The following is an 18,584-nucleotide window of genomic DNA, read 5'->3' on the forward strand; positions in this document are numbered from 1 at the left end:
GCAACACACTGCACTCTTCCTTGGAAGAGCTAGATTTCCTCAGCTCTCCAACAACTACAGGAAATGTGTTCTCTCAAGTCCTATATGTCATGCAAATCTCCCTCATTGCCCTAGGCTGAGCGGCACTGAGAAACCAAAACTGCAACGCATTCCTTCTTTAAAGTCAAACCTTAAGACCCCATCCTTACAGGAGAAAGTTGGCTTGCTTTCCTGCTGTAACCAAAGCACAGTTCTTCCTCTTACACTCCAGGGTTTTAGAAGAAGCTAAGCCCGATAGCCTACCCAGAGCGCTCCCTGGGGGAGGCGGTTGGCTACTCGCAGAATTCCGTGCCAAATAAACTTTATTCAAGGAAGGGACCAGTGTGTAGCTAGAGTGTATATTTACTTGGTAGAAATCACAAGGAGGTAGGCTGCATGTTCGCTGGAAACGGGGAACTTATGGCACAAGCCTTGCTTACCCATTTTGAATGCTCCATTCAAGCTGCCTTGAAGCTACCTAAATAACAATTTTAGGACGGGTCTCTAGTCTCTGTAGGCAGGGCTCTGGGAAGGGAACCAGTGTTCTCTACATCAACAGGGTGCTTTCATAGCCTGGGTGGGAGCCTCTGCTCAGACGCTCTACAGCTAAAAGGAAACTTGACGTGAGTCCTTTCCTCAAGGTAAAGCCTAGAATAGCCCTGCCGAAGTGGAAGCTTGGAGCGGAGTCCTTGAGGCATTAGTTTCAGGTCTGTTTCCTTTTAAGGTTAGTAAGCTTTTCAAGACACCGAGGACCTCGCGTGGGCACCTTATTCCCTGAAGACCACCGAGTACCGGCAGTCTCCACTGGGCTACTAAGAAACATCCAGGCCCGGAAACCTTTCCCAGTCACTCTGTGTATTTTGTGTGAAGGCCAACACACTGCACTCTTCCTTGGAAAGGCTAGATTTCCTCAGCTCTCCAACAGCTCCAGGAAATGTGCTCTCTCACGTCCTACAAGTCATGCAAATCTGCCTCATTGCCCTAGGCTGAGCGGCACTGAGAAACCAAAACTGCTTCGCATTCCTTCTACAAAGTCATACCTTAAGACCCCATACTTACAGGAGAAAGTCAGCTTGCGTTCCTGCTGTAACCAAAGCACAGTTCTTCCTCTTACACTGCAGGGTTTTAGAAGAAGCTAAGCCCGATAGCCTACCTAGAGCGCTCCTTGGGGGAGGCTGTTGGCTACACGCAGAACTCCGTGCCAAATAAACTTTATTCAAGGAAGGGACCAGTGTTTAGCTAGAGTGTATATTTACTTGGTAGAAATCACAAGTAGGTAGGCCGCGTGTTCGCTGGAAACGGGGACCTTATGGCACAAGCCTTGCTTTCCCATTTTGAATGCTCCATTCATGCTGCCTTGAAGTTACCTAAATAACAGTTTTAGGACGAGTCTTTAGTCATTGTAGGCAGGGCTCTGGGAAGGGAACGAGTGTTCTCTCCATCAACAGGGTGCTTTCATAGCCTGGGTGGGAGCCTCTCCTCAGACGCCCTAGAGATAAAGGACACTTGACGTGAGTTCTTTCCTCCAGGTAAAGCCTTGAATAGCCCTGCCGAAGCTAAGCTTGCAGCAGTTTCCTTGTGGCATTTGTTTTAGGTCTGTTTTCTTTTAAGGTTAGTAAGCTTTTCAAGACACCGAGGACCTCTCGTGGGCACCCTATTCCCTGCAAGAGCACCGAGTACCAGCAGGCTCCACTGGGCTACTAAGAAACATCCAGGCCCGGAAACATTTCCCAGTCACTGTGTATTTTGTGTGTAGGGCAACACACTGCACTCTTCCTTGGAAGAGCTAGATTTCCTCAGCTCTCCAACAACTACAGGAAATGTGTTCTCTCAAGTCCTATATGTCATGCAAATCTCCCTCATTGCCCTAGGCTGAGCGGCACTGAGAAACCAAAACTGCAACGCATTCCTTCTTTAAAGTCAAACCTTAAGACCCCATCCTTACAGGAGAAAGTTGGCTTGCTTTCCTGCTGTAACCAAAGCACAGTTCTTCCTCTTACACTCCAGGGTTTTAGAAGAAGCTAAGCCCGATAGCCTACCCAGAGCGCTCCCTGGGGGAGGCGGTTGGCTACTCGCAGAATTCCGTGCCAAATAAACTTTATTCAAGGAAGGGACCAGTGTGTAGCTAGAGTGTATATTTACTTGGTAGAAATCACAAGGAGGTAGGCTGCATGTTCGCTGGAAACGGGGAACTTATGGCACAAGCCTTGCTTACCCATTTTGAATGCTCCATTCAAGCTGCCTTGAAGCTACCTAAATAACAATTTTAGGACGGGTCTCTAGTCTCTGTAGGCAGGGCTCTGGGAAGGGAACCAGTGTTCTCTACATCAACAGGGTGCTTTCATAGCCTGGGTGGGAGCCTCTGCTCAGACGCTCTACAGCTAAAAGGAAACTTGACGTGAGTCCTTTCCTCAAGGTAAAGCCTAGAATAGCCCTGCCGAAGTGGAAGCTTGGAGCGGAGTCCTTGAGGCATTAGTTTCAGGTCTGTTTCCTTTTAAGGTTAGTAAGCTTTTCAAGACACCGAGGACCTCGCGTGGGCACCTTATTCCCTGAAGACCACCGAGTACCGGCAGTCTCCACTGGGCTACTAAGAAACATCCAGGCCCGGAAACCTTTCCCAGTCACTCTGTGTATTTTGTGTGAAGGCCAACACACTGCACTCTTCCTTGGAAAGGCTAGATTTCCTCAGCTCTCCAACAGCTCCAGGAAATGTGCTCTCTCACGTCCTACAAGTCATGCAAATCTGCCTCATTGCCCTAGGCTGAGCGGCACTGAGAAACCAAAACTGCTTCGCATTCCTTCTACAAAGTCATACCTTAAGACCCCATACTTACAGGAGAAAGTCAGCTTGCGTTCCTGCTGTAACCAAAGCACAGTTCTTCCTCTTACACTGCAGGGTTTTAGAAGAAGCTAAGCCCGATAGCCTACCTAGAGCGCTCCTTGGGGGAGGCTGTTGGCTACACGCAGAACTCCGTGCCAAATAAACTTTATTCAAGGAAGGGACCAGTGTTTAGCTAGAGTGTATATTTACTTGGTAGAAATCACAAGTAGGTAGGCCGCGTGTTCGCTGGAAACGGGGACCTTATGGCACAAGCCTTGCTTTCCCATTTTGAATGCTCCATTCATGCTGCCTTGAAGTTACCTAAATAACAGTTTTAGGACGAGTCTTTAGTCATTGTAGGCAGGGCTCTGGGAAGGGAACGAGTGTTCTCTCCATCAACAGGGTGCTTTCATAGCCTGGGTGGGAGCCTCTCCTCAGACGCCCTAGAGATAAAGGACACTTGACGTGAGTTCTTTCCTCCAGGTAAAGCCTTGAATAGCCCTGCCGAAGCTAAGCTTGCAGCAGTTTCCTTGTGGCATTTGTTTTAGGTCTGTTTTCTTTTAAGGTTAGTAAGCTTTTCAAGACACCGAGGACCTCTCGTGGGCACCCTATTCCCTGCAAGAGCACCGAGTACCAGCAGGCTCCACTGGGCTACTAAGAAACATCCAGGCCCGGAAACATTTCCCAGTCACTGTGTATTTTGTGTGTAGGGCAACACACTGCACTCTTCCTTGGAAGAGCTAGATTTCCTCAGCTCTCCAACAACTCCAGGAAATGTGTTCTCTCAAGTCCTATATGTCATGCAAATCTCCCTCATTGCCCTAGGCCGAGCGGCACTGAGAAACCAAAACTGCAACGCATTCCTTCTTTAAAGTCAAACCTTAAGACCCCATCCTTACAGGAGAAAGTTGGCTTGCTTTCCTGCTGTAACCAAAGCACAGTTCTTCCTCTTACACTCCAGGGTTTTAGAAGAAGCTAAGCCCGATAGCCTACCCAGAGCGCTTCCTGGGGGAGGCGGTTGGCTACACGCAGAATTCCGTGCCAAATAAACTTTATTCAAGGAAGGGACCAGTGTGTAGCTAGAGTGTATATTTACTTGGTAGAAATCAAAAGGAGGTAGGCTGCATGTTCGCTGGAAACGGGGAACTTATGGCACAAGCCTTGCTTACCCATTTTGAATGCTCCATTCAAGCTGCCTTGAAGTTATCTAAATTACAATTTTAGGACGGGTCTCCAGTGTCTGTAGGCAGGGCTCTGGGAAGGGAACGAGTGTTCTCTACATCAACAGGGTGCTTTCATAGCCTGGGTGGGAGCCTCGCCTGAGACGCTCTAGAGCTAAAAGGGAACTTGAAGTGAGTCCTTTCCTCAAGGTAAAGCCTAGAATAGCCCTGCCGAAGTGGAAGCTTGGAGCGGAGTCCTTGAGGCATTAGTTTCAGGTCTGTTTCCTTTTATGGTTAGTAAGCTTTTGAAGACCCCGAGGACCTCGCGTGGGAACCCTATTCCCTGCAAGAACACCGAGTACCGTCAGGCTCCACTGGGCTACTAAGAAACATCCTGGCCCGGAAACTTTTCCCAGTCACTCTTTGTATTTTGTGTGTAGGCCAACACACTACACTCTTCCTTGGAAGAGCTAGATTTCCTCAGCTCTCCAACAACTCCAGGAAATGTGTACTCTCAAGTCTTATATGTCATGCAAATCTCCCTCATTGCCCTAGGCTGAGCGGCACTGAGAAACCAAAACTGCTTCGCATTCCTGCTACAAAGTCATTCCTTAAGACCCCATCCTTACAGGAGAAAGTCGGCTTGCGTTCCTGCTGTAACCAAAGCACAGTTCTTCCTCTTACACTGCAGGGTTTTAGAAGAAGCTAAGCCCGATAGCCTACCCAGAGCGCTCCCTGGGGGAGGCGTTTGGCTACTCGCAGAATTCCGTGCCAAATAAACTTTATTCAAGGAAGGGACCAGTGTGTAGCTAGAGTGTATATTTACTTGGTTGAAATCACAAGGAGGTAGGCTGCATGTTCGCTGGAAACGGGGAACTTATGGCACAAGCCTTGCTTACCCATTTTGAATGCTCCATTCAAGCTGCCTTGAAGCTACCTAAATAACAATTTTAGGACGGGTCTCTAGTCTCTGTAGGTAGGGCTCTGGGAAGGGAACGAGTGTTCTCTACATCAACAGGGTGCTTTCATAGCCTGGGTGGGAGCCTCGCCTGAGACGCTCTAGAGCTAAAAGGAAACTTGACGTGAGTCATTTCCTCAAGGTAAAGCCTAGAATAGCCCTGCCGAAGTGGAAGCTTGGAGCGGAGTCCTTGAGGCATTAGTTTCAGGTCTGTTTCCTTTTATGGTTAGTAAGCTTTTGAAGACCCCGAGGACCTCGCGTGGGCACCCTATTCCCTGCAAGAACACCGAGTACCGTCAGGCTCCACTGGGCTACTAAGAAACATCCTGGCCCGGAAACTTTTTCCAGTCACTCTGTGTATTTTGTGTGTAGGCCAACACACTGCACTCTTCCTTGGAAAGGCTAGATTTCCTCAGCTCTCCAACAGCTCCAGAAAATGTGCTCTCTCACGTCCTACAAGTCATGCAAATCTGCCTCATTGCCCTAGGCTGAGCGGCACTGAGAAACCAAAACTGCTTCGCATTCCTTCTACAAAGTCATACCTTAAGACCCCATCCTTACAGGAGAAAGTCAGCTTGCGTTCCTGCTGTAACCAAAGCACAGTTCTTCCTCTTACACTGCAGGGTTTTAGAAGAAGCTAAGCCCGATAGCCTACCTAGAGCGCTCCTTGGGGGAGGCTGTTGGCTACACGCAGAACTCCGTGCCAAATAAACTTTATTCAAGGAAGGGACCAGTGTTTAGCTAGAGTGTATATTTACTTGGTAGAAATCACAAGTAGGTAGGCCGCGTGTTCGCTGGAAACGGGGACCTTATGGCACAAGCCTTGCTTTCCCATTTTGAATGCTCCATTCATGCTGCCTTGAAGTTACCTAAATAACAGTTTTAGGACGAGTCTTTAGTCATTGTAGGCAGGGCTCTGGGAAGGGAACGAGTGTTCTCTCCATCAACAGGGTGCTTTCAGAGCCTGGGTGGGAGCTTCTCCTCAGACGCCCTAGAGATAAAGGACACTTGACGTGAGTTCTTTCCTCCAGGTAAAGCCTTGAATAGCCCTGCCGAAGCTAAGCTTGCAGCAGTTTCCTTGTGGCATTTGTTTTAGGTCTGTTTTCTTTTAAGGTTAGTAAGCTTTTCAAGACACCGAGGACCTCTCGTGGGCACCCTATTCCCTGCAAGAGCACCGAGTACCAGCAGGCTCCACTGGGCTACTAAGAAACATCCAGGCCCGGAAACATTTCCCAGTCACTGTGTATTTTGTGTGTAGGGCAACACACTGCACTCTTCCTTGGAAGAGCTAGATTTCCTCAGCTCTCCAACAACTACAGGAAATGTGTTCTCTCAAGTCCTATATGTCATGCAAATCTCCCTCATTGCCCTAGGCTGAGCGGCACTGAGAAACCAAAACTGCAACGCATTCCTTCTTTAAAGTCAAACCTTAAGACCCCATCCTTACAGGAGAAAGTTGGCTTGCTTTCCTGCTGTAACCAAAGCACAGTTCTTCCTCTTACACTCCAGGGTTTTAGAAGAAGCTAAGCCCGATAGCCTACCCAGAGCGCTCCCTGGGGGAGGCGGTTGGCTACACGCAGAATTCCGTGCCAAATAAACTTTATTCAAGGAAGGGACCAGTGTGTAGCTAGAGTGTATATTTACTTGGTAGAAATCACAAGGAGGTAGGCTGCATGTTCGCTGGAAACGGGGAACTTATGGCACAAGCCTTGCTTACCCATTTTGAATGCTCCATTCAAGCTGCATTGAAGCTATCTAAATTACAATTTTAGGACGGGTCTCCAGTGTCTGTAGGCAAGGCTCTGGGAAGGGAACGAGTGTTCTCTACATCAACAGGGTGCTTTCATAGACTGGGTGGGAGCCTCGCCTGAGACGCTCTAGACCTAAAAGGGAACTTGACGTGAGTCCTTTCCTCAAGGTAAAGCCTAGAATAGCCCTGCCGAAGTGGAAGCTTGGAGCGGAGTCCTTGAGGCATTAGTTTCAGGTCTGTTTCCTTTTAAGGTTAGTAAGCTTTTCAAGACCCCGAGGACCTCGCGTGGGCACCCTTTTCCCTGCAAGAACACCGAGTACCGGCAGGCTCCACTGGGCTACTAAGAAACATCCTGGCCCGGAAACCTTTCCCAGTCACTCTGTGTATTTTGTGTGTAGGCCAACACACTGCACTCTTCCTTGGAAGAGCTAGATTTCCTCAGCTCTCCAACAGCTCCAGGAAATGTGCTCTCTCACGTCCTACAAGTCATGCAAATCTGCCTCATTGCCCTAGGCTGAGCGGCACTGAGAAACCAAAACTGCTTCGCATTCCTTCTACAAAGTCATACCTTAAGACCCCATCCTTACAGGAGAAAGTCAGCTTGCGTTCCTGCTGTAACCAAAGCACAGTTCTTCCTCTTACACTCCAGGGTTTTAGAAGAAGCTAAGCCCGATAGCCTACCCAGAGCGCTCCCTGGGGGAGGCGGTTGGCTACACGCAGAATTCCGTGCTAAATAAACTTTATTCAAGGAAGGGACCAGTGTGTAGCTAGAGTGTATATTTACTTGGTTGAAATCACAAGGAGGTAGGCTGCATGTTCGCTGGAAACGGGGAACTTATGGCACAAGCCTTGCTTACCCATTTTGAATGCTCCATTCAAGCTGCCTTGAAGCTACCTAAATAACAATTTTAGGACGGGTCTCTAGTCTCTGGAGGTAGGGCTCTGGGAAGGGAACGAGTGTTCTCTACATCAACAGGGTGCTTTCATAGCCTGGGTGGGAGCCTCGCCTGAGACGCTCTGGAGCTAAAAGGAAACTTGACGTGAGTCATTTCCTCAAGGTAAAGCCTAGAATAGCCCTGCCGAAGTGGAAGCTTGGAGCGGAGTCCTTGAGGCATTAGTTTCAGGTCTGTTTCCTTTTAAGGTTAGTAAGCTTTTCAAGACACCGAGGACCTCGCGTGGGCACCTTATTCCCTGGAAGACCACCGACTACCGGCAGTCTCCACTGGGCTACTAAGAAACGTCCAGGCCCGGAAACCTTTCCCAGTCACTCTGTGTATTTTGTGTGTAGGCCAACACACTGCACTCTTCCTTGGAAAGGCTAGATTTCCTCAGCTCTCTAACAGCTCCAGGAAATGTGCTCTCTCACGTCCTACAAGTCATGCAAATCTGCCTCATTGCCCTAGGCTGAGCGGCACTGAGAAACCAAAACTGCTTCGCATTCCTTCTACAAAGTCATACCTTAAGACCCCATCCTTACAGGAGAAAGTCAGCTTGCGTTCCTGCTGTAACCAAAGCACAGTTCTTCCTCTTACACTGCAGGGTTTTAGAAGAAGCTAAGCCCGATAGCCTACCTAGAGCGCTCCTTGGGGGAGGCTGTTGGCTACACGCAGAACTCCGTGCCAAATAAACTTTATTCAAGGAAGGGACCAGTGTTTAGCTAGAGTGTATATTTACTTGGTAGAAATCACAAGTAGGTAGGCCGCGTGTTCGCTGGAAACGGGGACCTTATGGCACAAGCCTTGCTTTCCCATTTTGAATGCTCCATGCATGCTGCCTTGAAGTTACCTAAATAACAGTTTTAGGACGAGTCTTTAGTCATTGTAGGCAGGGCTCTGGGAAGGGAACGAGTGTTCTCTCCATCTACAGGGTGCTTTCATAGCCTGGGTGGGAGCCTCTCCTCAGACGCCCTAGACATAAAGGACACTTGACGTGAGTTCTTTCCTCCAGGTAAAGCCTTGAATAGCCCTGGCGAAGCTAAGCTTGCAGCAGTTTCCTTGTGGCATTTGTTTTAGGTCTGTTTTCTTTTAAGGTTAGTAAGCTTTTCAAGACACCGAGGACCTCTCGTGGGCACCCTATTCCCTGCAAGAGCACCGAGTACCAGCAGGCTCCACTGGGCTACTAAGAAACATCCAGGCCCGGAAACGTTTCCCAGTCACTGTGTATTTTGTATGTAGGGCAACACACTGCACTCTTCCTTGGAAGAGCTAGATTTCCTCAGCTCTCCAACAACTCCAGGAAATGTGTTCTCTCAAGTCCTATATGTCATGCAAATCTCCCTCATTGCCCTAGGCCGAGCGGGACTGAGAAACCAAAACTGCAATGCATTCCTTCTTTAAAGTCAAACCTTAAGACCCCATCCTTACAGGAGAAAGTTGGCTTGCTTTCCTGCTGTAACCAAAGCACAGTTCTTCCTCTTACACTCCAGGGCTTTAGAAGAAGCTAAGCCCGATAGCCTACCCAGAGCGCTCCCTGGGGGAGGCGGTTGGCTACACGCAGAATTCCGTGCCAAATAAACTTTATTCAAGGAAGGGACCAGTGTGTAGCTAGAGTGTATATTTACTTGGTAGAAATCAAAAGGAGGTAGGCTGCATGTTCGCTGGAAACGGGGAACTTATGGCACAAGACTTGCTTACCCATTTTGAATGCTCCATTCAAGCTGCATTGAAGTTATCTAAATTACAATTTTAGGACGGGTCTCCAGTGTCTGTAGGCAGGGCTCTGGGAAGCGAACGAGTGTTCTCTACATCAACAGGGTGCTTTCATAGACTGGGTGGGAGCCTCGCCTGAGACGCTCTAGAGCTAAAAGGGAACTTGACGTGAGTCCTTTCCTCAAGGTAAAGCCTAGAATAGCCCTGCCGAAGTGGAAGCTTGGAGCGGAGTCCTTGAGGCATTAGTTTCAGGTCTGTTTCCTTTTATGGTTAGTAAGCTTTTGAAGACCCCGAGGACCTCGCGTGGGCACCCTATTCCCTGCAAGAACACCGAGTACCGTCAGGCTCCACTGGGCTACTAAGAAGCATCCTGGCCCGGAAACTTTTCCCAGTCACTCTTTGTATTTTGTGTGTAGGCCAACACACTACACTCTTCCTTGGAAGAGCTAGATTTCCTCAGCTCTCCAACAACTCCAGGAAATGTGTACTCTCAAGTCTTATATGTCATGCAAATCTCCCTCATTGCCCTAGGCTGAGCGGCACTGAGAAACCAAAACTGCTTCGCATTCCTGCTACAAAGTCATTCCTTAAGACCCCATCCTTACAGGAGAAAGTCGGCTTGCGTTCCTGCTGTAACCAAAGCACAGTTCTTCCTCTTACACTGCAGGGTTTTAGAAGAAGCTAAGCCCGATAGCCTACCCAGAGCGCTCCCTGGGGGAGGCGTTTGGCTACTCGCAGAATTCCGTGCCAAATAAACTTTATTCAAGGAAGGGACCAGTGTGTAGCTAGAGTGTATATTTACTTGGTTGAAATCACAAGGAGGTAGTCTGCATGTTCGCTGGAAACGGGGAACTTATGGCACAAGCCTTGCTTACCCATTTTGAATGCTCCATTCAAGCTGCCTTGAAGCTACCTAAATAACAATTTTAGGACGGGTCTCTAGTCTCTGTAGGTAGGGCTCTGGGAAGGGAACGAGTGTTCTCTACATCAACAGGGTGCTTTCATAGCCTGGGTGGGAGCCTCGCCTGAGACGCTCTAGAGCTAAAAGGAAACTTGACGTGAGTCATTTCCTCAAGGTAAAGCCTAGAATAGCCCTGCCGAAGTGGAAGCTTGGAGCGGAGTCCTTGAGGCATTAGTTTCAGGTCTGTTTCCTTTTAAGGTTTGTAAGCTTTTCAAGACACCGAGGACCTCGCGTGGGCACCTTATTCCCTGGAAGACCACCGAGTACCGGCAGTCTCCACTGGGCTACTAAGAAACATCCAGGCCCGGAAACCTTTCCCAGTCACTCTGTGTATTTTGTGTGTAGGCCAACACACTGCACTCTTCCTTGGAAGAGCTAGATTTCCTCAGCTCTCCAACAGCTCCAGGAAATGTGCTCTCTCACGTCCTACAAGTCATGCAAATCTGCCTCATTGCCCTAGGCTGAGCGGCACTGAGAAACCAAAACTGCTTCGCATGCCTTCTACAAAGTCATAACTTAAGACCCCATCCTTAGAGGAGAAAGTCAGCTTGCGTTCCTGCTGTAACCAAAGCACAGTTCTTCCTCTTACACTGCAGGGTTTTAGAAGAAGCTAAGCCCGATAGCCTACCTAGAGCGCTCCTTGGGGGAGGCTGTTGGCTACACGCAGAACTCCGTGCCAAATAAACTTTATTCAAGGAAGGGACCAGTGTTTAGCTAGAGTGTATATTTACTTGGTAGAAATCACAAGTAGGTAGGCCGCGTGTTCGCTGGAAACGGGGACCTTATGGCACAAGCCTTGCTTTCCCATTTTGAATGCTCCATTCATGCTGCCTTGAAGTTACCTAAATAACAGTTTTAGGACGAGTCTTTAGTCATTGTAGGCAGGGCTCTGGGAAGGGAACGAGTGTTCTCTCCATCAACAGGGTGCTTTCATAGCCTGGGTGGGAGCCTCTCCTCAGACGCCCTAGAGATAAAGGACACTTGACGTGAGTTCTTTCCTCCAGGTAAAGCCTTGAATAGCCCTGCCGAAGCTAAGCTTGCAGCAGTTTCCTTGTGGCATTTGTTTTAGGTCTGTTTTCTTTTAAGGTTAGTAAGCTTTTCAAGACACCGAGGACCTCTCGTGGGCACCCTATTCCCTGCAAGAGCACCGAGTACCAGCAGGCTCCACTGGGCTACTAAGAAACATCCAGGCCCGGAAACATTTCCCAGTCACTGTGTATTTTGTGTGTAGGGCAACACACTGCACTCTTCCTTGGAAGAGCTAGATTTCCTCAGCTCTCCAACAACTCCAGGAAATGTGTTCTCTCAAGTCCTATATGTCATGCAAATCTCCCTCATTGCCCTAGGCCGAGCGGCACTGAGAAACCAAAACTGCAATGCATTCCTTCTTTAAAGTCAAACCTTAAGACCCCATCCTTACAGGAGAAAGTTGGCTTGCTTTCCTGCTGTAACCAAAGCACAGTTCTTCCTCTTACACTCCAGGGTTTTAGAAGAAGCTAAGCCCGATAGCCTACCCAGAGCGCTCCCTGGGGGAGGCGGTTGGCTACACGCAGAATTCCGTGCCAAATAAACTTTATTCAAGGAAGGGACCAGTGTGTAGCTAGAGTGTATATTTACTTGGTAGAAATCAAAAGGAGGTAGGCTGCATGTTCGCTGGAAACGGGGAACTTATGGCACAAGACTTGCTTACCCATTTTGAATGCTCCATTCAAGCTGCATTGAAGTTATCTAAATTACAATTTTAGGACGGGTCTCCAGTGTCTGTAGGCAGGGCTCTGGGAAGCGAACGAGTGTTCTCTACATCAACAGGGTGCTTTCATAGACTGGGTGGGAGCCTCGCCTGAGACGCTCTAGAGCTAAAAGGGAACTTGACGTGAGTCCTTTCCTCAAGGTAAAGCCTAGAATAGCCCTGCCGAAGTGGAAGCTTGGAGCGGAGTCCTTGAGGCATTAGTTTCAGGTCTGTTTCCTTTTATGGTTAGTAAGCTTTTGAAGACCCCGAGGACCTCGCGTGGGCACCCTATTCCCTGCAAGAACACCGAGTACCGTCAGGCTCCACTGGGCTACTAAGAAACATCCTGGCCCGGAAACTTTTCCCAGTCACTCTTTGTATTTTGTGTGTAGGCCAACACACTACACTCTTCCTTGGAAGAGCTAGATTTCCTCAGCTCTCCAACAACTCCAGGAAATGTGTACTCTCAAGTCTTATATGTCATGCAAATCTCCCTCATTGCCCTAGGCTGAGCGGCACTGAGAAACCAAAACTGCTTCGCATTCCTGCTACAAAGTCATTCCTTAAGACCCCATCCTTACAGGAGAAAGTCGGCTTGCGTTCCTGCTGTAACCAAAGCACAGTTCTTCCTCTTACACTGCAGGGTTTTAGAAGAAGCTAAGCCCGATAGCCTACCCAGAGCGCTCCCTGAGGGAGGCGTTTGGCTACTCGCAGAATTCCGTGCCAAATAAACTTTATTCAAGGAAGGGACCAGTGTGTAGCTAGAGTGTATATTTACTTGGTTGAAATCACAAGGAGGTAGTCTGCATGTTCGCTGGAAACGGGGAACTTATGGCACAAGCCTTGCTTACCCATTTTGAATGCTCCATTCAAGCTGCCTTGAAGCTACCTAAATAACAATTTTAGGACGGGTCTCTAGTCTCTGTAGGTAGGGCTCTGGGAAGGGAACGAGTGTTCTCTACATCAACAGGGTGCTTTCATAGCCTGGGTGGGAGCCTCGCCTGAGACGCTCTAGAGCTAAAAGGAAACTTGACGTGAGTCATTTCCTCAAGGTAAAGCCTAGAATAGCCCTGCCGAAGTGGAAGCTTGGAGCGGAGTCCTTGAGGCATTAGTTTCAGGTCTGTTTCCTTTTAAGGTTAGTAAGCTTTTCAAGACACCGAGGACCTCGCGTGGGCACCTTATTCCCTGGAAGACCACCGAGTACCGGCAGTCTCCACTGGGCTACTAAGAAACATCCAGGCCCGGAAACCTTTCCCAGTCACTCTGTGTATTTTGTGTGTAGGCCAACACACTGCACTCTTCCTTGGAAGAGCTAGATTTCCTCAGCTCTCCAACAGCTCCAGGAAATGTGCTCTCTCACGTCCTACAAGTCATGCAAATCTGCCTCATTGCCCTAGGCTGAGCGGCACTGAGAAACCAAAACTGCTTCGCATGCCTTCTACAAAGTCATAACTTAAGACCCCATCCTTAGAGGAGAAAGTCAGCTTGCGTTCCTGCTGTAACCAAAGCACAGTTCTTCCTCTTACACTGCAGGGTTTTAGAAGAAGCTAAGCCCGATAGCCTACCTAGAGCGCTCCTTGGGGGAGGCTGTTGGCTACACGCAGAACTCCGTGCCAAATAAACTTTATTCAAGGAAGGGACCAGTGTTTAGCTAGAGTGTATATTTACTTGGTAGAAATCACAAGTAGGTAGGCCGCGTGTTCGCTGGAAACGGGGACCTTATTGCACAAGCCTTGCTTTCCCATTTTGAATGCTCCATTCATGCTGCCTTGAAATTACCTAAATAACAGTTTTAGGACGAGTCTTTAGTCATTGTAGGCAGGGCTCTGGGAAGGGAACGAGTGTTCTCTCCATCAACAGGGTGCTTTCATAGCCTGGGTGGGAGCCTCTCCTCAGACGCCCTAGAGATAAAGGACACTTGACGTGAGTTCTTTCCTCCAGGTAAAGCCTTGAATAGCCCTGCCGAAGCTAAGCTTGCAGCAGTTTCCTTGTGGCATTTGTTTTAGGTCTGTTTTCTTTTAAGGTTAGTAAGCTTTTCAAGACACCGAGGACCTCTCGTGGGCACCCTATTCCCTGCAAGAGCACCGAGTACCAGCAGGCTCCACTGGGCTACTAAGAAACATCCAGGCCCGGAAACATTTCCCAGTCACTGTGTATTTTGTGTGTAGGGCAACACACTGCACTCTTCCTTGGAAGAGCTAGATTTCCTCAGCTCTCCAACAACTCCAGGAAATGTGTTCTCTCAAGTCCTATATGTCATGCAAATCTCCCTCATTGCCCTAGGCCGAGCGGCACTGAGAAACCAAAACTGCAATGCATTCCTTCTTTAAAGTCAAACCTTAAGACCCCATCCTTACAGGAGAAAGTTGGCTTGCTTTCCTGCTGTAACCAAAGCACAGTTCTTCCTCTTACACTCCAGGGTTTTAGAAGAAGCTAAGCCCGATAGCCTACCCAGAGCGCTCCCTGGGGGAGGCGGTTGGCTACACGCAGAATTCCGTGCCAAATAAACTTTATTCAAGGAAGGGACCAGTGTGTAGCTAGAGTGTATATTTACTTGGTAGAAATCAAAAGGAGGTAGGCTGCATGTTCGCTGGAAACGGGGAACTTATGGCACAAGACTTGCTTACCCATTTTGAATGCTCCATTCAAGCTGCATTGAAGTTATCTAAATTACAATTTTAGGACGGGTCTCCAGTGTCTGTAGGCAGGGCTCTGGGAAGCGAACGAGTGTTCTCTCCATCAACAGGGTGCTTTCATAGACTGGGTGGGAGCCTCGCCTGAGACGCTCTAGAGCTAAAAGGGAACTTGACGTGAGTCCTTTCCTCAAGGTAAAGCCTAGAATAGCCCTGCCGAAGTGGAAGCTTGGAGCGGAGTCCTTGAGGCATTAGTTTCAGGTCTGTTTCCTTTTATGGTTAGTAAGCTTTTGAAGACCCCGAGGACCTCGCGTGGGCACCCTATTCCCTGCAAGAACACCGAGTACCGTCAGGCTCCACTGGGCTACTAAGAAACATCCTGGCCCGGAAACTTTTCCCAGTCACTCTTTGTATTTTGTGTGTAGGCCAACACACTACACTCTTCCTTGGAAGAGCTAGATTTCCTCAGCTCTCCAACAACTCCAGGAAATGTGTACTCTCAAGTCTTATATGTCATGCAAATCTCCCTCATTGCCCTAGGCTGAGCGGCACTGAGAAACCAAAACTGCTTCGCATTCCTGCTACAAAGTCATTCCTTAAGACCCCATCCTTACAGGAGAAAGTCAGCTTGCGTTTCTGCTGTAACCACAGCACAGTTCTTCCTCTTACACTCCAGGGTTTTAGAAGAAGCTAAGCCAGATAGCCTACCTAGAGCGCTCCTTGGGGGAGGCTGTTGGCTACACGCAGAACTCCGTGCCAAATAAACTTTATTCAAGGAAGGGACCAGTGTTTAGCTAGAGTGTATATTTACTTGGTAGAAATCACAAGTAGGTAGGCCGCGTGTTCGCTGGAAACGGTGACCTTATGGCACAAGCCTTGCTTTCCCATTTTGAATGCTCCATGCATGCTGCCTTGAAGTTACCTAAATAACAGTTTTAGGACGAGTCTTTAGTCATTGTAGGCAGGGCTCTGGGAAGGGAACGAGTGTTCTCTGCATCAACAGGGTGCTTTCATAGCCTGGGTGGGAGCCTCTCCTCAGACGCCCTAGAGATAAAGGAAACTTGACGTGAGTTCTTTCCTCCAGGTAAAGCCTTGACTAGCCCTGCCGAAGCTGAGCTTGAAGCAGTTTCCTTGTGGCATTTGTTTTAGGTCTGTTTTCTTTTAAGGTTAGTAAGCTTGTCAAGACACCGAGGACCTCTCGTGGGCACCCTATTCCCTGCAAGAGCACCGAGTACCAGCAGGCTCCACTGGGCTACTAAGAAACATCCAGGCCCGGAAACGTTTCCCAGTCACTGTGTATTTTGTGTGTAGGGCAACACACTGCACTCTTCCTTGGAAGAGCTAGATTTCCTCAGCTCTCCAACAACTCCAGGAAATGTGTTCTCTCAATTCCTATATGTCATGCAAATCTCCCTCATTGCCCTTAGGCTGAGCAGCACTGAGAAACCAAAACTGCAACGCATTCCTTCTTTAAAGTCAAACCTTAAGACCCCATCCTTACAGGAGAAAGTCGGCTTGCTTTCCTGCTGTAACCAAAGCACAGTTCTTCCTCTTACACTCCAGGGTTTTAGAAGAAGCAGAGCCCGATAGCCTACCCAGAGCGCTCCCAAGGGGAGGCGGTTGGCTACACGCAGAATTCCGTGCCAAATAAACTTTATTCAAGGAAGGGACCGGTGTGTAGCTAGAGTGTATATTTACTTGGTAGAAATCACAAGGAGGTAGGCTGCATGTTCGCTGGAAACGGGGAACTTATGGCACAAGCCTTGCTTACCACTTTTGAATGCTCCCTTCAAGCTGCCTTGAAGCTGCCTAAATAACAATTTTAGGACGGGTCTCTAGTCTCTGTAGGCAGGGCTCTGGGAAGGGAACGAGTGTTCTCTACATCAACAGGGTGCTTTCATAGCCTGGGTGGGAGCCTCTCCTCAGACGCTCTACAGCTAAAAGGAAACTTGACGTGAGTCCTTTCCTCAAGGTAAAGCCTAGAATAGCCCTGCCGAAGTGGAAGCTTGGAGCGGAGTCCTTGAGGCATTAGTTTCAGGTCTGTTTCCTTTTAAGGTTAGTAAGCTTTTCAGGACACCGAGGACCTCGCCTGGGCACCTTATTCCCTGGAAGACCACCGAGTACCGGCAGTCTCCACTGGGCTACTAAGAAACATCCAGGCCCGGACACCTTTCCCAGTCACTCTGTGTATTTTGTGTGTAGGCCAACACACTGCACTCTTCCTTGGAAGAGCTAGATTTCCTCAGCTCTCCAACAGCCCCAGGAAATGTGTTCTCTCACGTCCTACATATCATGCAAATCTGCCTCATTGCCCTAGGCTGAGCAGCTCTGAGAAACCAAAACTGCTTCGCATTCCTTCTACAAAGTCATACCTTAAGACCCCATCCTTACAGGAGAAAGTCAGCTTGCGTTTCTGCTGTAACCACAGCACAGTTCTTCCTCTTACACTCCAGGGTTTTAGAAGAAGCTAAGCCAGATAGCCTACCCAGAGCTCTCCTTGGGGGAGGCTGTTGGCTACACGCAGAACTCCGTGCCAAATAAACTTTATTCAAGGAAGGGACCAGTGTTTAGCTAGAGTGTATATTTACTTGGTAGAAATCACAAGTAGGTAGGCCGCGTGTTCGCTGGAAACGGTGACCTTATGGCACAAGCCTTGCTTTCCCATTTTGAATGCTCCATGCATGCTGCCTTGAAGTTACCTAAATAACAGTTTTAGGACGAGTCTTTAGTCATTGTAGGCAGGGCTCTGGGAAGGGAACGAGTGTTCTCTGCATCAACAGGGTGCTTTCATAGCCTGGGTGGGAGCCTCTCCTCAGACGCCCTAGAGATAAAGGAAACTTGACGTGAGTTCTTTCCTCCAGGTAAAGCCTTGACTAGCCCTGCCGAAGCTGAGCTTGAAGCAGTTTCCTTGTGGCATTTGTTTTAGGTCTGTTTTCTTTTAAGGTTAGTAAGCTTGTCAAGACACCGAGGACCTCTCGTGGGCACCCTATTCCCTGCAAGAGCACCGAGTACCAGCAGGCTCCACTGGGCTACTAAGAAACATCCAGGCCCGGAAACGTTTCCCAGTCACTGTGTATTTTGTGTGTAGGGCAACACACTGCACTCTTCCTTGGAAGAGCTAGATTTCCTCAGCTCTCCAACAACTCCAGGAAATGTGTTCTCTCAATTCCTATATGTCATGCAAATCTCCCTCATTGCCCTTAGGCTGAGCAGCACTGAGAAACCAAAACTGCAACGCATTCCTTCTTTAAAGTCAAACCTTAAGACCCCATCCTTACAGGAGAAAGTCGGCTTGCTTTCCTGCTGTAACCAAAGCACAGTTCTTCCTCTTACACTCCAGGGTTTTAGAAGAAGCAGAGCCCGATAGCCTACCCAGAGCGCTCCCAAGGGGAGGCGGTTGGCTACACGCAGAATTCCGTGCCAAATAAACTTTATTCAAGGAAGGGACCGGTGTGTAGCTAGAGTGTATATTTACTCGGTAGAAATCACAAGGAGGTAGGCTGCATGTTCGCTGGAAACGGGGAACTTATGGCACAAGCCTTGCTTACCCATTTTGAATGCTCCCTTCAAGCTGCCTTGAAGCTGCCTAAATAACAATTTTAGGACGGGTCTCTAGTCTCTGTAGGCAAGGCTCTGGGAAGGGAACGAGTGTTCTCTACATCAACAGGGTGCTTTCATAGCCTGGGTGGGAGCCTCTCCTCAGACGCTCTACAGCTAAAAGGAAACTTGACGTGAGTCCTTTCCTCAAGGTAAAGCCTAGAATAGCCCTGCCGAAGTGGAAGCTTGGAGCGGAGTCCTTGAGGCATTAGTTTCAGGTCTGTTTCCTTTTAAGGTTAGTAAGCTTTTCAGGACACCGAGGACCTCGCCTGGGCACCTTATTCCCTGGAAGACCACCGAGTACCGGCA

Source organism: Balaenoptera physalus (genome assembly GCF_965194825.1).
Source record: "Balaenoptera physalus genome assembly, chromosome: 17".
NCBI lineage: Eukaryota > Metazoa > Chordata > Mammalia > Artiodactyla > Balaenopteridae > Balaenoptera > Balaenoptera physalus.